This window comes from Amblyomma americanum, chromosome 3, assembly GCF_052857255.1.
Source record: "Amblyomma americanum isolate KBUSLIRL-KWMA chromosome 3, ASM5285725v1, whole genome shotgun sequence".
Taxonomy (NCBI): Eukaryota; Metazoa; Arthropoda; class Arachnida; order Ixodida; family Ixodidae; genus Amblyomma; species Amblyomma americanum.
Window position 1 is genome coordinate 205078611 of NC_135499.1, and position 22521 is coordinate 205101131.

Below are 22521 nucleotides of genomic sequence, written 5' to 3' on the forward strand. Positions count from 1 at the left end.
AGCAGACGGCGCGGCAAGTTAAATTAACTCGCCTGCACGGAATAGGTTGACTCGCCTCCTCTGCTCTTCGAAGTGCATCTAAGCGTGGTCGGGTAAGGGAGTCGGGTTAGCTGCAGAGGAGAGGAGAGGAGAGATCAGAACCTGTTTTGTCGTGATCTGTGGCGCCTCCGAGACAATGGCGGTGGGCCGCGATCTTGGATGCCGCTTTTCCACGCCTGCACTGCCTTACTGGACCCTCGACGTTGCCGCATTCGCGCTGCTCTTGACGGGCGAAGATAGACTTCACGTAAGCGCGGAGTCTTCGAGTGGGGCGGTCCTTGCTCCGCTCGACATCTATTATTCGACCCGATCTTGACGCGCCTCCACGAAAACGAATCTACACTACCACTTCTTCGCCAAGGTGGAGGGCGAGAATTCAGGGAGTCCTTCCGACTTTGTACTGTTTCTAAGTATAAATGAGGAGGGCTAAATGCGGTCTTTGGCACTGCAGTACCATGGCACGAAGTGTTAACTGCAACGTGGGAGCGTGAGGCCAGCGCCACCGCCGCGCCCTCTCGTCATAGAAGGCTGCGTAACCTGTGACACTACGCGAACGCGCATCGCTAGCCGGGAAGATACGTTTTCCAGCACTTCATTTTACGGAGGCTCACCGGCTTGCTTTATTCGCTCCGAGATCTGTATTTTAGTGATCTGAGGTCTGTGACAGATGAGGTTGTATATGTAGTTTGCTGATATTATACCTGCCACGTTTCTACCCAACACACTGTTGCTACCGCTACCACAGCGGTTGCCTAGTGATATGAGCATCGGCCTCATATACGGGAGTGGCGGGGTTCGATCCCCAGCGTCGTCGGATAGTTACTGGCTTCCCAAGGGTACATGTTTTTTCCTGGCCTGGTGCTCGGCTTCTGCAGGGTGGAATGCTTAAGAAATGTCTTTCGCCTTAGCTTGTGTACATGAAAAGCGCATTGTGCTATGACGCTCTTTGGCCAAAGCTGCCTTTGTGCCATTAAAAGCAATCATCAATATTGTCACTTCGCTATTGCTTATTCGTTTTGTAAACCGCAGCGATGACGATAAGAAGAACTAGCTCGGAATCTGCATTTGTTGCGTAGCTGGCGGGCGCAGCTTCACTCATCACTACGACAACAAATAAGAACTTCTGTTGTCTTCTTTTTTACCAGTTTAAAGTGTCGCTTTTATATACCTATGTTTGCTTGACGTTTCACTGCAACTAGTACTCTCTTTGCAACACTTTGGCCCTTGGCTTTACATTACTGTAAGTCAACATTTTCGAAAATAAGTATCAGTTGAAAATCAGCGCCTGTTTTAGCTTTTTTTTTAATTTGTGACTGCACTTTTTTTAATGCTGCAGTGACTACTGCTCAAGGATTACAGTTGCGGTGCGTAATATGGTAATGATCTGAAGTAAAAGAAAATTGAACTATCCTGGTATTGATAAACTTCAAATCGAAATGTAAATAACCCAATATACTTAAGCTTGAATCGCAAAAAAATGTGAAGTGAGCATAAAATAATTGTTGGATATCTGAAAATATGACTCGAGAACATCGTAGTGCCCGCACTACAAGCAGAAGAAAATAACAATTCAAAACAACATTTCTACAGATTGTCTCACTGAAGGCAACAAGAATAAAAACAAAACATGCAGCGATGTCCAGCGAGTTCGTCTGGGAGCCTTATACTCCAAGACGACCTCAATTCTTTCTGTTCACAAAATTTTTCTGCCTTTTTATTGAACATTGGGCAGAGTTTTTTTTTTTTTTAGAACAAAGAAATTTCGCCACCGCACATGAGAGGATTGTACTTTAACTGCATGGCGTGAAGCCTTTGCTTTATATGTCGTGGTCGTGTATGATCGACTGTAGCCTTTTTAATATATTGTTGAGGGCCACAGGAACTTCAGGAGGCACTCGAAAACATCCGCACTCAGTTATACGCACTAGCGCCAGCTGCGCTCTGAAATATGGACCGAAGGGAGCGGCCATCGAACACGGCCAAGCGCCTCATTGGAATGCGTAGGGCCTGTGGCACGAGAGAGCAAGTCCGGACGGCGTCGGCACGGCTCAGCTGTGATCTCCAGCGAAGCGATACGGTCTCCTCCTCTGCCGATGAGACGAAGTGGCCGGCACCGAGCTCTGCCTACGCGACGAGGAGGAGCGGATGCGAATTGATGATCCGCGCGACGACGGTAGCGTCTTAACCGCCTTCTCAAGGTCGTGCGGATACTTCGCAAGGACTACGCAGAGAAATGAGCAGCGGGAAAAGATAAATACGAGCAGGGAAAAAAATAAGGGGCTCAAGAAACACACTTCGCTGAAGAGTCATTGTGCAGCGCCACTCTTTAGAGCAAGCTCGTCACGCCTCTTCGAGTGTAAATAGAGTGAATCCAGGTCTTTTCGAAGCGTGCAGCATGGATCCTAGTTTGAGAGGAAGCTTCATGACTGATTCATGAACTTCCGGCAACACAAGTATGGGCCACCTGCGAAGGCTGCGGGAAGCGTCGCTCAGCTTTCCGAGCTGCGCTGCGTTTAATACATCGGTCAGGAGGGAAAATCTAGCGGCTGCGCATTAATTTAGGAAGTCTAACTAAGTTGGTGTAGCGCTACACACCCACAGACACGCACATGCACACAAAATAGTGTTGCTTAAGATCAACTTCAGTAACAGCCAGTACAGCTTATACGTTCGAGTGCCTCGGAGCAATGAGAAATTTGTTATATCTGTTATCTTTTTTTTTTAACAGAAGAGCAATTAGCAAGAAATTTTTAGAAAATGCGTATTCACCTCACTGTGCACGGAATCATATGTTATTTATTTAGAAATACTGCCAATCCCAATCGGGATCATCGCAGGAAGGGCAGAAAATGTATTCAACAAAGCAGGTACATAAAACACAGCGTTGCAACTATATATGAACAGAGGCTGTTAGGTTTAATAGCAATAATAATAATCGGTGAGAAACAACATGGGGGCAACAATACAAGAAAAAAGAAACAAGAACATACATTACACATTAGAAAGAACAATTTTCATTAAATCAAATAGAGCACTGGAGGTGACGAAATGGTGTTTATAATGCACATTGTAAAGCTAGTAGGTGCGCTTCATCTGTCCCTAAAATTTTTTTTCTAAATATGAGATGTTTACACTTGATGGTAGGTTATTCCATTCTCGAATGGCTGACGGAAAAAACGAATGTCTAAAACAGTCTGTGTTGAATCGATATTCTTCCAGTGTTTGTGAGTGCTTATGTCTCGTTGTTCTTGTTTCTGATTTTGAAATATACCTTGTACAATTTATGTTCACCATGTTGTGAATAAGTTGATAAAGTAGTTTCTGTCGTGCAAGCCTGGCGCGGTTTTGTAACGTAAGTATTCCAGCGTTGTTTATGAGTTTTGTGGGTGATTCAGTTTGTCTGTATTTGTTGTAGATAAATCTTACAGCTTTTCTTTGAACTCCCTCTAGTTTCTTTAATAGTTTATTTGTAAACGGAAAATAGGCTATATTCGCTCCCTCCTTTACCCCTTCCCTTACGGCGCGGTTCAGGTGTCCAACGATATATGAGACAGATACTGCGCCATTTCCTTCCCCCAAAAAACCAATTATTATTATTATATTGAAGTACAGGTCTCACAAAAGTATTGTAGGAAAGTAATTTAATGCCTTACGGCGCGTCTCGGAGGCGCCTCTTGAGAAAGAGAAGTCGTTTCAGTGCAGATGACGTAATGAAGTTCACGTGCAAGTTCCATTTCAGATCAGATGATAAAATTAAACCAAGGTATTTATGCTGTGTAACTGCATGAAGCGGGATATTGTTCAGTGTGTATGAAAAGTCCGATACGTTATGTTTCCTGGTAATTCGCAAGATGCCTGATTTTTCGATATAAATACTCATTTGCCATTTAGCGCACCAATCAGATACAGACTTTAGTGCATTGTTAAGTGTTGTGTGGTCATCTGGAGAGTTAATTTCATGGTACAGTATGCAATCGTCAGCAAAAAGCCTCATTCGAATAGGAATGATAGCAGGTAAATCATTGATGAAGATAATGAATAAAATAGGTGAGAGAACACTGCCCTGGGGCACACCGGACGTAACTTCAGTTATGTTAGACTTTTCACGGTTAAATTCTACGAATTGTGATCGATTAGCTAAGTAGGTTTTAATCCACTTAATGATTGGTCCTTCGCCAAGTGTAGATTCCAACTTTAGAATCAGTTTTTTATGGGATACACGATCGAATGCTTTAGAAAAGTCTAGTAAAATGAGGTCAAATTGTTTTTGATGGTCGATGCTTAGTGAAACGTGATGTATAAATTTGACGGGCTGCGTGACGGTAGATAGTTTTTGCGAAATCCGTTCTGAAACGGCGATATAATTTGATTACATTCAAGGAAGGGTGTTATGTGATTCAATATTATGTGTTCCAGCAGTTTGCAAGCGGTACTAGTAAGTGAAATGGGCCTAAAGTTACAGACTTGATCTTCATCTCCAGATTTGTGGATAGGAATTATTTTGGCCAATTTTCAGTCGGCTGGAAGGGAAGATGAAGATAACGATTTGTTGAAGATAAGAGATAAGTATTTCGCCAACCATTCTGCATATCTTGTTAGAAATGCATTGGGTATATTGTCGGGTCCAGATCCCTTTTTCGAATCTAATTTGAGCAAGAGGTTGAGTACACCAGCCTCATCAACTGTAAGGGGCTGGAGGCACGTGTTGGGAGCTGTTAAGTGTGGTAGGTTTCCGTCATCAGTAGTGAAGATCGACTGAAAGTAGTTATACAGGAAGTTTGCTCTGGATTTGCTTTCTTCAGGAGTCATCACCTTAGTATCTTGTTTTTTAGGGTTTAAATATTGCCAAATTTAACGCGGAGAATCTTTCAGGAAGCTACATAGTTTGCAAAAAAAAAAAATGTTCGCTTTGGCGACTTCTATATTTGATTTCATATTACTGATTGCACCTGAGAGAATAGAACTTCCTTTGATACTGGGTTTTGTCTTTAAAGATTTTCTCAACCTTTTGACTTTTCGCTTGGCATGAATGATGTCGCAATTTATCCACGGGTTGTGCATATTCGTTTTCTTTGTTTTAACTGGTACGCATTCAATTATGCAAAAAGCTAAAATTTGTTTGAATCTTTTCCACAGTGTTTCAGTGTCAGTGCTACGGTCTAGTACAAGCTGTTCAAAAGAAGAGAATTCGTAAGATAGGTGGTCGAGTATGCTGGTGTCGTCTGCTCTGTAAAAATCCGGAAATGATAGGAATGATTATGAGGGCGTTGGCAGGTCATGAATGGTGATATTGCAGAGTGTTATTTTGTGATCTGACATACTATCTAGAAGCTGTAGCCTTGCTTTGTCTGCAGGAAAGTGATCACTAAGAAAAACTAGATCTAGTATGTTTGAACTGCTACCTTGTATACGCGTTGGCCGATATGTTATCTGACTCAAATTAAACGTTAGCATAATGTCAAAGACTACACATGCGTGTTTAGAATGATGCTGCATAGTATTCCAGTCAATATCAGGTAGATTGAAATCCCCCATCATGATTAATCTGACTCCAAGGAAGTGCCGAAGCATGTAGGCATGCAATGACTGCAGTGCGTCGACGCTTGAAGATGGGCTGCGATAAACGCAACCGATAAAGACTGATCGCGATGAATACAAGAGTTTGCAAAATATTGCTTCAACCTCCTTGACTTCAGGGAGAACCACGAATGGAATTTCTTTTTTTATCAGGATAGCAACTCCCCCGCCACGTGTTAACCTATTTTTTCGGACTATTGCGTAGTTGGGGAGAGTTACCTCGCAACCATGTTTCCGTGATTGCAATGAAGTCTGGGCTGACGGAAAGGAGGAATGATTCAAGCTCGGTTGTTTTGTTGACTAAGGTACGAACGTTCATGTTGGCAAATGTTATTTCGGACGCTGATTTGGGTGGCGAGGACGTAGCAAGCGAGTTTCGGCTGGGTCGTTTTTTTCGTTTCTAGTCTGAGCACATGGCTCAGACGAAGAATTGCTGTCTATCTCATTTCTTTGGTTAGTAGCCTGAGGGTATAATCGTATCAAAGCAATACTGTCTGTCTCGTCGTCCCATCGGTACAGATCATTGTTGACGCGTAGCTTATCAAAAGCAAGAGACACTTTCTGTCCTGAATTCTTTTTTTCCTTACCAACTTTCCAGAGCTTCCTTCTGATATCACGTACTCGAGCTGAAAAATCTTCACCAATCGAGTAATCAGTCGTTTTTAGTTTGGTACAGTTTCTTAGAATTATAGGTTTTCCTCGAAAATCCAGAAGCTTCAGTATTACGGGTCTGCATTTGCTAGCTTCTGGTTTGCCTAGCCGATGAATTCTTTTATATGCAACCCGTTCAATTTTTAGTGTGTCCCTGAATATCGCTTCGTTAACTAGATTTTCGAGTGAAATGTTATTTTCCTCAGGGTCCTCAGGAATGCCATACACGATTAAGTTATTTCTTCTCGAGTAGTTTTCTAGTTCATCAATTTTCTTTTCAAGGGACGCTACTGTTTCCTGTAAGGCAGAAAGTTGCTTCACGCGAGTGGAAACTTAATCATCTAGAAATGAAAGCCTTTCTAATTTGGTGTCAATGGAAGTGAGCCTATCTTCTTTAATAACCTTTTGGTCGTCTGCGATTTGCTGCAGCTGCCTAGAAAGCTGTGACATGTCGGGACCCGGGTTAGTCTCTACGTCCCCAGCAAGCAATAACAGTTGTGAAATATACAAGCATAAATCATAAAGCAACGGACACGCAAGCCGAGGGCACGACAGCAAAATCAAACAAGGGTTATTAGAGCGAATGCATCTTCCATAACGTTTGCTCACCTGCACCAAGCAGACAAACGGGTTAGCGTGCATGGTTGACGAGCTGCCGTGCCCTTGGGCTCGCGGGGCGTGATGTCCTGGTCTTATATATTCCGAGGAAGCTCGCAGCGCCGCCAGTGTGTCGCTGATATTCGACACGCCTATCACTGTGGATTTCACCGGTAGGCCACGCTGGAATCCTTTGTCATGAACTGCAGCTGGCGCGTGGCATGCGCGATGCTCCAGTAACTTTGAGCCGATGGTCGAGGCTGGCGAGGCAGGTGATTCGCTCCGAGGTGGAAGCAGAAGCAGGACGCCGATGAGCTGCACCAAGCAGACAAACGGGTTAGCGTGCATGGTTGACGAGCTGCCGTGCCCTTTGTCAAGAGCTTCCGTGCTAAATCAAGAGTAGCAAAAAATGCATTTAGCTTGTTCAAGAGGTTATGTGGGGACCGTTATCCTGAGATGAACTTTTAAAAGTGCACTGTGCGATGTCAGTGCACGTTAAATAACCCCAGGTGGTTGAAATTTCCGAGCCCTTCAATACGGCGTCCCTCATAGCTTGAGTCGCTTTGGGACGTTGAACCCTCATACACCATAAACCATAAACTTCTGAAAAGCTGAAGTTTATTAATTATTTAGAATATACCAGAATCCTTCATTGGGCTTGAACTGCGTCCTTCGACCTCTCGTTAGAACTTTAAAGATATTTCGAGCCTGCTACGGGAGCGTGTACCTCTCCTGGGGTAGGAGATCAAAGCTCTCCTAGCGGTAGTTTTCGACGCTTGACGGGTTTCCGTCAACTTTATTGCCGACCATACAGGCTTCCATTACGCCATCGATTTCAGTCTCAATTTGATGGGGGTCTCTTCTTAAATTTCCTTAGGCACCAATGGCGTTGCTGGAGCAATGCTATGCAGCCTAGTTAATTCAGTTCACCGAGCTTCTTTCGAAGCGAGTACGTTGTGTAGGCAATGCCACTAAGGGTTCTCGTTTCACTGGTAGCACGGAAGCGTAATGCCTGTTGATTGTTGACCGAAAATGGAACTAAATTCACTTTTCTGCAAGTGGTATTCCTCAGAAGGTTAGCTACGGCGCTGCTTCGACTGCCTGTAAGGAAGTAATCAATACTTGTTCTTAGTAAGTGTCTGTGCCATTTGGCTAAGTGAACACTGTGCGCTATAAATATAACATGGGTGCTCAACACAGTGCACTACTCAGGATTAAGCGTACCTGATCCTTAAGCGCGTGCTCCTAATCCAAAGCAGAGCGAGGAGATTATTCTGTATTCACTTTGCAGTTCCTGAACGTCGCATCAGTGCCACCTGGATCGATATGCTCAGCCCAAAAGTTTTACCTCTGTCCATCTAATTAGGCAAACGATAGCTCCAAGCCCAGAGTAAAGCCGCGTCTTAACTTGAAGCACGTGTTGGCGGAGTCCTTGTACTTACTTTATTTTACTCTCCTTACTAGCATAATAGAGCAGTTCCGACCTGTCGAGCTACAAGCACGACGTCGCCAGCACATACACTCTAAGCAGAAAGGAGTAGAAAGGAACTAAGTTGTCCTCTAGCACATTACATTTTATAAAGATGAGTGCTCTAGAGGACAACTTATTTCCTATTTACTTCCACATAGGCGTATTTGTGTTTAGAGTGTAGTCATGTAAGATACTCCCAGCCCCCCTCCTTCCCCCTCTCGAACCACCTCGCACTTTCCTCACAAAATAATTGAGACCAAAATAAATGGCGAATACACCCGTGGTAATGTGGATTTCTAACGCTAGTGGTTCACTTAGTGCTCTTATAATAATTTGATTTTCCACGCATGTGAGTGTGACTATTGCGTGTCTTTTCGGGAGGAGATGGGAGGCGGGGACTGTGTGCGCGGGGTGGTGATCCACTCGCACCTCCATGCGGTGGAACCCCACTCCCCCACCCAGTCTTGGCTGCATTGATGCGCAGGGATCAAGACAACTCCTATGTGTAGGACGGCAACTTCGTGTAAAAACGCAGAATATCACAAAAATGGCATTCCTCTTTTTTAAGTACATGCTGAAATGAAACATTACTGCCTTGACTAGGGCACAATTGCACAGCTGCTTCTGCATAAATAGGCACTGTCTTTGCGCACACACGTGCGCGCTTATCTAGATGACATTCCAAACAACATGAGCTATTGCTTAAAAATGTCGGAACTCCTTTCGCACTATAGTAAATGTTTAGGTTTATGAGCTTTCACGTCTCAAAGCTACTCAAACTATGAGGGACGCCGTAATAGAGGGCTCCATGAATTTCGACAACCTGGGGTTCTTTAACGTGCACAAACATCGCACAGTACACGGGCCTCTAGAATTTCGCCTCCATTTAAATCCACTTATACCAAGGACCACGGTGTCGTAACTCGCCGCGCTTCGGCCCACAGCAGACATCCCTGCGCTTGGCAGCATCTGCAGCTTTTTTACTTCCCGTGCCAGCTGACATTGGGAGCGTCTTGTAGGCACGGGTGCCGTAGATAAGTCGATTTTTACGCCCTATCCTAAGGAGCTCATTCTGCTGAAAACCTGTCGCCGGTTGTTGTCCTGCGTCAGTCGAAAAAAAAAATCCCAGAATGTAGAAAAAATCAGAATATAAAATTAATTCAGTAAAAGAAATTTGCCCACTTTAAGGCTACAACCCAGGCCCTCTGCGTGCCAGGCGGACAAGGAACGCATAAGCCGGGAAGAATCGTTGGTTCAAGCGTGTTAAAAGGGCACCTAAGGAATGCGTTTTGGTCTGTATGACATAGAGTGTTTGGGATGTGTGCTGATGTTATAGTAGCTTAAAAATAATAAAACCATATATAAATATACAAATTAGGCGTCAGAAATTGCGCTGAATGAAAAGGCGGTGTTATGGTGCCTCGCTGTTCTGAAACATATGGTGTGTATGTGTATGAGTATGCAATGACGTAATAGGTCGTACAGTGTGACCTAGAGAGTAATTGGTAATCGATCATTCTGATTGGTGATTGGTAATCGGTAATGTGACCCGTAACTGTGGTAGTATTTGATGACGATGATCGGTGATGGGATTATGGATTAGTAATAGGTGAGACATGGGACAGAAAAAGAATAAAAGAGAAAAAAAAGATTAGAGAGAGCTTGCCCGTCTACTCTTACGGTGAAGCTTCAGCGTTCTCCTAATTTCTTCTGATATGCTCGAAGCGTGAAAAGAAAAACTGAGTAAATCAGCCATCACAAAAATGGCCCCCACCGGAGATTTTCTCTTCTACTCAATTCCCTGGTAACTTTATTTGCAGCGGAAAATTCTAGAACTCTAAGATTTGAACAGATACTTTGTAATTCGTGAAGTAGTCGTCTCAAAAGCTACAATTTGAAAAAAATAATTCAGTTCTACGTCTGCTAGGATACTGCACACTATAAGGCCTCTATTTAGTTTTTTCCCTCTAAAAAATATGCTGCTGATGATAATGGGAGATTTTTTATTGTTTACAAATTTTATTCAATAACACTGAGAGATACATCGTTATGGTCGGAGCAGGTGAGTTTTACAGCAAGGCGGACATTGTGTAGATGATAGATATCAATAATATTACAATTAATTAACTTAAATTAATTAATATATTTTTATCTGTTATTTGGGGACAACGCTATTTTGCGAAATTGAAGGCTGTCAACATCGAAGGTGAGCAATGTGGTTCGAAATAGGGGGTGTTAAAAATATGCATCTGAAAGCTCGTTCAGCGTGGCAATCGCTTTGATGCCGCTAGCCTTTATAATGAAGAAAATACAGGCGCGATTTTATGTATTTTGTGGCGTATAAGGAGATAACGTGACTTCGGTGGTGATACTACGCGCAGCAATACAATTTTATAAAAATTCAGCGCTAGAAAGTCAACTCAACTAGCTTTGAAATCCGTAATTTTTTACTTTCGATATTTCAGGCGACAATGGCGGTAAAGAAAACTTAAAAGCTGGGCTGTTGTTTGAAGCTGGCGCTCTTCACTTTCCCCTTATAATCTGTTCCCCATCGAAAACGTTAAATATTTCATTTTAGTTTATTATTCGTGTAATTATTGAGTACTATCACGTACACAATGTCCGCCTTGCTGAAAAATCCACTTGCAGTAATCCCACCGACGTATCTCCGACAATGTTTGAAGCAAAAAACTTTAAATGCTATAAAAAAACGCCCTGTCTATTAGGGTGTTATGATACACGTCTGTGGAAGGATGACCTTCTTTTACCACATGGTATGTGCACGGCAAAAATCCAGGCATAGAAACGATAAAAAACTCGTCGATGGAGGACCCGGCGGCACTGTCCAGCCCCGACACTGAAATCCAGCTACGGCTGGTGCGCAGATTTCTATACTAAGGAACCGACCAGTCACCGTTACCGGAACCCCGAATAAATGTTTTACCGCCAATTATTAAGAACTGCGTAGACGCCATGTTTACACAAGCGTGAACGCATGTACGGATGTCGCCTAAACAGCTTAGACCCGCATGTGAATCGCTGGATTGCATTAGATAGAGCGCCTACTGAGAGCCCACCACGTTACTTCATCATCAAGACCATATGCCTTCTTTTCTTTTCGATTGTAGGGGAACTTTTTCTGGGGCTAAGGCGGGTTGCTTTCAATGTGCTTTTTACTTTAAAACATGCAAGGCTGATGATTTTTATATCCGCATTACATTTATGAATTCGCCTCCTTAGGTGCTAAACAAACTACTTAAGTAGCGTGTATGTGTACCTCTCACGAATAGCACCTGCTGCTTTTGTAGAATTTCACAGCACCACGGTAGTCGAGCGATTATACTTATGACGCCATGCCAAGGCTTGTGGAGGTTAAGGGAAAAGTTGCGTGAAGTGGATAGAAGCTGACACTCTGGCGCCTGAAAAAAAAAATAGCGCACGGTTTTCAGTTTGTTTAAAGCAAAACGAACGTAGCGACAGCCCGCTGGACATTTCGTACAGTACGTGAGTAATTGCCGGTATTCGACTCAACGAGCGTTTTGACAACCGCGCAGATTAATCTCAAAGCGGTTTTTCATGAGCTACCGAGTGGAGCCTAGGTTTATTTTATGCATAAGCTATCATAATTTTTTCATTCTCAATAAATCTCACCTGCCTCTTGGTCTTATCAGTATGCGATGATCGAATGGACAAAACGTAGCATGCTTGCTAGATGTGCGCAGACTTTATATTTCGCAATCGTGCTTTGTTTCACGTTGATTTGCGGCTTTATGGACGTATGTATGGAAGTTTCATCTTTCGCTTTGCTTGTGGTGTGTCGATTTTGACCTCAGACGTATACTCACGTGTCAGCCATTCTATCCGCAAGCGCTAGCTTAATGCTGGATTAAAGGCGATACTAATATTGTCAGAGACTCTGCAATGCTTATATTAATACGCATTAGATTTAAATACCTTTGTGCGCCTCATATTGTTAATAATACAAACATTGAGTATTCAGGAGCAGGAACAAATTATTCATTTTTAAAAGTCTGATGCGTTTTAAAGGCTCACAAACATGTTGAAACACAAGGAAAACAATATATATGTACTTGCGTAATACAAAAAAAGCACCTTTCGCGCCAGCCCCGCCGCGGTGGCTCAGTGGTTAGGGCGCTCGACTACTGATCTGGAGTTCCCGGGTTCGAACCTGACCGCGGCGGCTGCGTTTTTATGGAGGAAAAACGCTAAGGCGCCCGTGTGCTGTGCGGTGTCAGCGCACGTTAAAATTCCCAGGTGGTCGAAAGTATTCCGGAGCCCTCCACTACGGCACCTCTTTCTTCCTTTCTTCTTTCACTCCCTCCTTTATCCCTTCCCTTACGGCGCGGTTCAGGTGTCCAACGATATATGAGACAGATACTGCGCCATTTCCTTTCCCAAAAAACCAATTATTATTATTATTATTATTATTATTTCGTGCCAAATTTTGCGGGTCAACTTGTTGATTTCTAGCTCGTATTTTCAGCTGACGTGAGGTACGTTCACATAGCCAGACACGGGTTTCAACGTCTCCTCACTGGAAGGAAAAATTCCTCAGGCCTTCAATTGTGAGCATTAATGTGACCAGTCGGTCATGTGACCTTGCTATGTGATGACATCATTTCATGTAGGCAGCTACCACGGGGACCACGTGATCTTGAGGGGGATCTGGTTATGACATCATCTCATGCGGATGCCTACCACTTCGACTGAGCGGGAGTTCTGGTTATAGCCGATGACGATATCAAGCAACTCGCTGTTGATGGCAGGACACTGTTCCAGTGCAAATTTCTTCTGCGTTCGTGGTGTCATTCGCCTCAAAAACGACATCTCTGGCAACGTCGTCAATTTGTTCCTTCATGGATACACAGTGTATAGTTAGCGCCGGATATTTTAAGTGTGGTACATATTTGACACTGACGTATTACTTCGGACCAATTTCCATGCGGCTATAGGCTACTTCAGTAAGGCCCCACTACAGAGCAGTCAGTGAGACAGCAGAACATGACAGACAGCTTTGCGTGGACCCACTTATAACCCATAACCACATCCCATCCCGAGTGCAATGCATACAATTACAGCAGCTCACTCTCAGGGCCACCAGCACTACGCGACTCTAGGTGACATACTCACCAAGGCACTGTGACTGCTTCATGGTAGCCACCCATCCCTCCCCCTGAGTATCTGCTACAGACAACAACTGTGAGCAGCATTTCGTAAACAAATATCCATCCAAAAATGAGGCAATGAAGGTGTTCAAGGCACTATCTGCCTTGTCAATACTTCTGCTATTACTTGAGTGAATTTCGGTGAAGTACTTTAACCTAAAGAAACTTTTCTCAACACAGAACAGGCACAAACCATAGCACACAATAAGCAACGGATCCCACTTGTTTATGTATCCCGAAAGTTTGTACAATCCCATTTTTGCTTTCCGGACCTATGTAGCACGAACTTCTCAAAGCCGTCTAACGCGGCTATGGACACTTGTAAAACAGCGCCAACTACGATGGGCAAGAACAAGACGGGCACGGGATGAGCACTGTCCCCGTCTTGGTCCTGTCCGTCGTAATTCGCGCTCTTATACAAGAAGTCATCTCTAACAAGTCGCCTAATTGAACTTTCTGCTGCTTCGGACAAGGTTATGTCTTTTTGTTTTTCTCAGAGGCAGGAAAAATTAACAAAATTGTAGCCACGCCAGCCCATACTGAAGAAAATTACGAGCTTAGTAGAAGGCGTGCGCAGCAGGCCAGCGTAGCTCGATCGGTGACGTCAAACTAGCAATTGCTTTGTCTGGCGCTCTGGCCGCCTTAAATCACGCTCCCGTCAGCTCTCTATGTCTCCGCGTGGGGGCGCACCGTCTGGGCCGCCGTCGTTTTTCTGGCCCACTTGAGGGCCGCCCCGCGGTCGTGGAAACGGCCGATGCTGCGGGCTCGGCCCAATGGTGACATATGAGACAGGTTTACGAGTGCGGCGTGCTATTGTTTCGAGATCGGGCCGCGCCGGATACGAGTTTCACCTTATCAATTTCGCTTCTCGCCCAGCAGCAGAGAAAAACGGCTGCCGGCCCCGTGGCGGTACTCAGGCCAACCCTTTTCCTGGACGGCTTTCGTCGAGCTTTCTTCGTTTGTGCTTGGCCAGCGCACCGCAGGTGATGGGCATTTTGTACGAGATTTCGTTCTTTCACTGGTGCGAAAAAGAAGATAACGTTTGTGCGTTTATTTTCTACTTGTTTCCTAGTGCGCCCATATTTTCGTGTTTCTTTCTTTCTTTTATCCAGAGAGTGGGTCTGTCAAGACGGAATATGATACATTACCTTGGCACGTCGAGCCTAGACTTGTAGAAGGCGGCTGTCATGTATAAAGCTTACGCGGTATTGACACCAAATAGTCGTTTCTCTACATTATTCTAGTGAGCGAGCTTGACTGGCTAGTGATGATATCAATTCTCCAATGTCATTTGAATGGATGCTACCGAAAATGAGCAAACACTTTCAAGCTGTGGCATAAGCAGTAAAATATACGCACCGCACTTGTTTACCACCGACAGCACGCATGAGGCCGTTGCGCAAGCTTATTGTGATTGTTTTGTTTTTAGCCCGGATGTTTTACAGTTGAGAGATCAAAAACCGGTGCGCATATCTAGGATTGCGTTTTATGGTCGATGCGGGAAGTTTTCCTTGCCGTGTATTTTTTGCGCTCTATTAGGATACTTGTTCCACAATCTTCGCATATAAGTTACGTAACGAAACATTTTGTGAGTGATGTAACAAAAGATATGTCTTGTTTCAGAACTGAAGAGCAGTGTAAAACAAGTTTTTCAGAAAAGGCAATATTTATTTGAAGGAAACCGGACGAACACAATACCCGTAACGGTTTCAAATGTAACGCAGTACACTCTAAACAAAGGGAGTAAAAAGGGAGTAAAACTGTCCTTTAGCGCACAACCCTTTTATAAAAAGGTATGCGCTAGAGGACACTTTACTCTCTTTTTACTCCCATATAGTCGTATTTTTGTTTAGAGTGTATGAGTGTAGTCATGTTTGATAATTCAACCGAGCGCACTGTAAACGTTTGTATTCCAAACGCTATGATGCAAGATTTTTTTATTTTCTTCATGCGATGCGTTTATTGCAATATAAACGCTTCATTTCCCCAAAATGGCTTACTTTGCTCAACTTCATGTCGTAAAAATGAAGCGCAGTTCAGGCTTATCGAGCCTTTTTCCTGTTCTTACTGCTTTTCTTTGCGCAGATTGAGACAAATCTAAGTGGCAAAAAAAACTTCTTTCTTAAGTTTAATTCCTTAAAATTAGCCTCGTTTATGATGCGATATAAGGCCACTACCCCGACAGAGTAACCCTAACTATCTGAAAATCCTCTGCTTTGTACGTCCTTCCTGCAGCGGAGCGGACGGTTTACCTCAAAACTACGTCGTCAGTCTTGTGGCTGCACTTTATTTCAGTGCTTCGCCGAAGTCGAACTAAAGAAGCCACTTACATCCTCCGAAACTTCTCGATTTTCTTCAAAACCCCTTTCACTTCAACGACAATCGGCAAGCGTTGTGACAAGTTCCGAGACAAGCGCAGTGAGTGCGTCTCCCGGTCGCTCGCTGCGTAGACACAGAACTCGGTCGAGATGTCCACCCCCCCCCCCCCCCCCTCTCCGCGCACAGTTCTAATGTTGTCTTCATTGCCTCTGGTGCAGCCTTTTCTCCTAGGTTAGATTTCTTACGTATGTTCGGCTTTTCTTTTTGGTCTTCCCGTTTCACTGCCTCCGTACCCAGGGATTACCGTTCGCTGTTCATTTCGCTGGGCGTTCTTTTCATCTCTCCTTTTAGCCGCAGTTAGCCCGGCCGTTTCATTTCTTGCTTTCAAAAATTGCCCCAGCCTGGAGCACTTGTGACCCAAAGGCCCATCTTTTGTCGGCTCGACAGAGTTTCCCGGGACGCACTATGAACCGAAACGGCTGGCCAACAAATTAAATTTATAGCCGCGTCTGTCTCGGAGAGCGGTGCGCTTTCTCAGTCCTGTAAGCGTTCCTAATGGTGTTGCCGTGGCCGCCTCCAGCCCTTCTTTCGAGAGTTTACGTTAGCCTTCCTGGCCTCCTCCGCAGCCGCTGCGTTCTTTTCTTTCCAGCTTTAAGCGTTGAATCTTAATATGGCCTCTGCACTGAAGACCCTCCGCGATTCGCGTGGGCTTCAAAACCAAGGGGTCGTTATTGAAACGCCGTGCTGTGCTCCTCGGTGCAGGCGAGCTTGGCGACGGTCTGTTGCGTTAGGCTGCCGGCTTAAGAAGAACGGCTCTGAGTAAATCTTCGCTCCAAAACTCAATATCCGCCACCGACAACCTTGGGATGTGCTCAGGATGTTTTTAAAGGTAAAAGGGCTGCGCCGCGCTATGCGGCGTACATTCAAGAACCTAAAGCGAGGGCAGTAGTCCGCTGCAATGATGCGAAATGCTCAAGTATGGTTCCAGCAAGAGATATATACGACAAACGTTTAGCCTGAAATTTGATGGTGATAAACTAGGCGCTTCAGAAGGATAAAAAGGGAGCAAGAATCGTCTTTCGGACACCGAGTCCGGCGCTCCATAGCCATGTTTCTACAACGCTTCCGCCCGCATTCCACTTCGTGGGACAAGAATTGGACGTTGAAAAATGACAACGGCAATTCTAAAAGAAAACGATATTTCTGCTTCACTGAACGTTCAGAATTTCCGAGCTTGAACACGTGCGACAAGGACCAAACCACACGAAAAAAGAAACGAGAAAACGCATGGCCGGATTGTTAAAAAGGAAATAGACAGTAAATGGCTAATGGCGTGCCGGCCACAATAGAAAGCAAAAGGCATAACTTCTCGCTAGTTGTAAAGGCGAGCAATTTGGGGAGGGGGGGTGCAATCTGCATGAAAAATGGTAAAAATCACTTGAATCACGGCTGCGTAGCAGTCTGAATGGCAGCTGTTGAAAATTTTGAAACTTAGAAAATTGTAAGATACTCTTATGGAAATATTGAAGTTAAGGGTCCATTCTTCTGATATGTAGTAAAATATTTCTTTAAAGCCCTTTCATCAATCGCATCGAACAGTTAAGTCTGCCATCGAAAGCCAATGGGGAACTCTTTTAATGATAGCAAAAACGTTATTAAAAGTAACTGTGGTTTAGATCTTGTTAAACCTGGAGTGACGCGATAGCTACAGCTGGCCGAGTGGAACTTGCTCAGTCGAATTGCAAAGTCAGTCTTTCGCCGCTGCGTTTCGCTGGGCGTTCCTTCTTATAATAATTGGTTTTTTGGGGAAAGGAAATGGCGCAGTATCTGTCTCATATATCTTTGGACACCTGAACCGCGCCGTAAGGGAAGGGATAAAGGAGGGTGTGAAAGAAGAAAGGAAGAGAGAAGTGCCATAGTGGAGGGCTGCGGAATAATTTCGACCACCTGGGGATCTTTAACGTGCACTGACATCGCACAGCACACGGGCGCCTTAGCGTTTTTCCTCCATAAAAACACAGCCGCCGCGGTCGGGTTCGAACCCGGGAACTCCGGATCAGTAGTCGAGCGCCCTAACCACTGAGCCACCGCGGCGGGGCATCTTCGTCCCTGGATGTGGATTCACTCTCTCTCCCCTTTCCACTCCTCCCTCACTCGGTTTCGGTTTCGCCGGCGCTCCACGCCGCCGGCAGCTACCACTGTGGACACGGCACCGCCACGCTGAAGGCCCCCCAAAAAATGCTAGCAAAATGTAGGAGCGCGGCGCACACACCAGCTGCGTGCTCTGACGTCACTCCGCACATGCGCACAGCTGGCGCAGCGGTGGTGCCACGGCTCAGCGAACAGCCACGCTGACCTCGCCGAGTGGATAGTGCAGTGTAGCTATCGCTACAAAAAAAAAAAAATGCAAGACTGCCATCGGGTGATCTGCAGATATATGAACTGTTAGTGAAATTTTGCATTATATGAAAAAATTGCGTTCATAAAAGGTTGTCCGCTCATAAATTTAGTCCTGAATTGTTGAGTATAGAACAGCGCTGTTAACCATCCAGTTTGAAGCTTTTCTTTCAGCGAAAACGGTGCTTCTGTGACCCACCTGGAAATCTGGCGTATGTTGAACTGAAGCGTCCAGAAACACCATCCCACCAGCCACCTCCCCGCCACACCAGCACGCTCATGGGCTGCCCGGCGACCCAGTGCCACTCTCAATCCACCGTTCCACCCCACCCGGTCCTGCCCACTTGCACCCTCCACAAGCGCCATCTACCGCCCACCACCCTACTGTACCCCCCAGAAATACCACCTTACTTTAAGCACCTGCCTATACCATCCACAAGGCTCCCCCCCTAAAAACTCGCGTCTCTAAACGTTCGAAATGTTCATTTTGTATCTTGTTCAGAATTGTGGGCACCAGCAAACTGGCCGAATCGCAGCTTTCAAGCCCACACGAAACAATTTCCTGGTCTTTCTGGGCGTGAGAGAATCTGTGCGCAAAGTGGCATTGAATTGCGCGATCAGCGTGACCCACGGGAAGCAGAGTACCCGGTAAACGCTATACAGCTCTACGCGCATTTTGTTTTTCTACTTGTATCGACGCATCTCATCAAGCAGGCAATCACATATCGTGCCCTCTGTAACTAGTTTTTTTACTCTAATATGAGCTTTAAAACAGCCCTCTGTCAGCACGTTGAGTAGAGAAAGCACGGGTTATACTGCACTGTGAATGATAGTGATATGTTCATCTGAATACAAAATGAAGCAAGATCTCGTATATATAAAAAAAACCCGCAGAAAGTAACCGAACCTTAAGATGAAAGAAGTCATCACGCCAAAGTGAAGGCCAAGTAGTGGATAAACACAGTATAAATTTCGAGATCTCGAAGGTCCAGACATATTGAGATAGAATACTTTTAATAGAAAGCTGAAATTAACCGCTCAGGAGGTCTTCGATTAGTTAAAAAATAAGAACCGGTATTGTAGCTGGGCCACCATTAGGTGGGTCATTGGCCACGCATGGATTGCAGAACGTGAGCTGGTTGATCAGCTAGCGCGCTTTTCACAGCCTAGCACCTGTGATCTCTTGGTAAAGCTCTCCAACGTGGGACTAGAGGATGGCCTACGAACTTAGAAATAAGGGAGGGCTAAACAAAACTCAGAATTTTTTCCAAACCTTTTTTAACACTCCTACGCGAACCGAAAACAAGAGTCATGGAGTCTCGCAGAAAAATGGCTTCAAAGAGCTTACCAAACCATCCTTCTCAACACTGCCATCCAAGAAATCTTTGTGGTACCAGCTGCCGTGTGGGACAGGTGGTTCCAGCTAATGTGGCAATATCCATTACATACAGAAGAATAAAATGGACACCTTGTTCGGGGAAAGACTGCGCTCGTCGAAGCAACTGACGCTAGCACAGAGCCATATGCAGAGGGCGTAACGTTCTTAAACACTGAGTGCCTTGTACGTAACCATAAGCAACTAGCTCCTCACTATGTATACGGCATTAACCAGCACTTAGTTAGCTCCTCGGGGCCAGTTAACGTCGTTAGAGTGACAAAAGAGGAAGAAAACCGAGCACCGGCCGTGAGTTCATTAGATGAGAACTGTAGTGGGGAATTGAATTGCAAGTTAGGGAGACCGGCCTCCAACGGAAGCTCTCGAGCACGGACGACCGGAAGTTTCAGGCGTATACGTGATGTCTGGGTTGCGCTGGGTGCATTTGCTTATTGTCTCAGATGGTGGCTGCTATTTTTATTCCTTTCTGTGTTGCACTTGTGATAAGGTGCTGAATATCCAACTTTTCCGGGAGCTGGCTGCGAAGGGAAACACTGGACCGTAAATAACTGCATCAACAAACTCACCGAAAGTGTTCAGAACGGTCTTTAGCGCGATTCGTGAGCTTCTTTCACTCCTTCCTTTATCCCTTCCCTTACGGCGCGGTTCAGGTGTCCAACGATATATGAGACAGATACTGCGCCATTTCCTTTCCCCCCAAAAACCAATTATTATTAATATTATTATGGGATCCTCCGCTTCTTTTACTTCACATTACGACCTTCTGCAAACATTTATTACACTCGCACTAAAGTAACTAAAAGAAACTTTCATTATTTGAAAATCCCTCCTACATACCAATCTTAAATTAGTATAAATTGAAAAAAAAAGCTCATTTCAAGCAATGAGACATTTTTGTCCATAAGAAATTGAATGGTAGGTCATAAATTTAAAACATTACGGAGGGCGGTTACGGCTACTCACATGCTTTCATGGAGAAATCAATAATTTTTAATTTATATTTTTGTCCTTCCCTTTTAATGACGCACCCACTCATTAGATACAGTCATAAGGCAACATAAACGCTAGGTTCTCCTTTGCTCGCCAAGAAGAAACGCGGTAGTGCGTTCGTCGCTAGCACGGATATAATGATTTCGGAATTGGAGAAATACTACGCGTCTTTGTTTCCCGCTCCCTCCACGCTACCGTTTGTACCTTTTGTATGGCAACAAAAGAATTATTGCTTTGCAGATCATTAGCTGCGCAGGATCTCTATTTACCGCTTCCACAAAATTTAGCAAATTTTTTGGGGGGTTGAATTGAACTCATGCGACGTGATTATCTTTTCCAACCTGTCAGAGCAGATGGGCTAGGTTTGGTCTATCTTTATATGCGGCAGATTGTTGACTGCTTTATGTTTTTCGTGAAACTTCCGGCCCGATACTTCCAGCGTTTTTGCAGGCAAATTTACTTCTTATTTTGTATACACTAATTGCGCCTTTCATTTCATTTCATTTTATTACCTTAAAGACCCATGAGGGGTATTACATAAGGGGTGGGTACATATATTTTGGTAACCAAGTGTTAACACAACGAAACATCATTGGTAACATTATTGGCAAAGTTGGATGAGCATGTGATGGCTGCGATGTCGTTGGGTAGGTGGTTCCGGTCTGCTGCAGTACGGGAAAAATATGATGCGGCAAATGTGATAGTTCGGGAACGAGGTCGGGAAACTTGAAAAGGATGACGAGTGCGATGAGATATGGGGGCTGGAGGGACGTATAAGGTGTGCGGCCGAGTGAACTATGGAAAAATTTATGAAACAGGCAAAGGCTGGCAATGCGGCGACGAGATGATAAGGGCATTAGGTCGGATTCAGCTTTCAACGCTGACACACTGATGTCGTAAGAATATGATGAATGAATGAATCTGGCTGCTCTTTTTTGGACTGATTCGAGTGTATTTATAAGGTAAGCTTGGTGCGGGTTCCGAATGGGTGAGGCATGTTCTAATTTTGGTCTGACAAGGGATTTGTACGCTAATAACTTCACATGTTTAGGGCCTTGGCGGAGATGACATCTTAAAAATCCAAGTGTTTTATTAACGGATGAAATGATGTTCGCAGCGTGTGTGCTCCAGGACAAGCCGCTACACAAGGTAATGCCTAAGTACATGTATCATAGAACCGGGTGTACAGGACCATTAGATATGACGTATGGGAAATGAAGTGGGTTGCGGCGACGCGTGAAGTACAAGATTTTACATTTTTGAGGGTTAAGTTCCATTAACCAGTTGGCACACCATTCCTGGATGCGGTTAAGGTCGTGTTGAAGAGATTTTTGGTCAGAAGCGCTATTAAACTTGCGGTAAATTATACAATCATCAACGAACATGTAAATATTACCAGATACATGCGTTGGTAAATCGTTAATATAAATTAGAAACAGAAGCGGGCCGAGGACAGACCCTTGCGGGACGCCTGACGTTACTGGGATAGGATTAGATTTGTGGTTGTCAACGGTGACGTACTGTGAGCGGTTAGTCAAGAATTCTTCTATCCATTAAAGATGTTAGAGGGGAGGTTCAAATATGAAAGCTTTAGTAGTAAGCGTTTGCAAGGAACCTTGTCGAACGCTTTTGGATAGTCCAGAAAAATAACATCGGTCTGTAGGTTAAAGTCAAGATTAGCATGCAGATCATGAATAAAAATGGCCAGCTGTGTTTTGCATGAGAAGTCTTTTCGAAAACCGTGTTGCGCAGGATGAAAAAAGTTGTGACAGTTGAGGAAGCTCATGACATTGGAGTAGATGACGTGTTCCATGAGTTTGCAGGGTACGCTGGTAAGGGAAATGGGACGGTAGTTAAGCGGTGAATTTTTTTTACCCGATTTGAAGACTGGAACGACC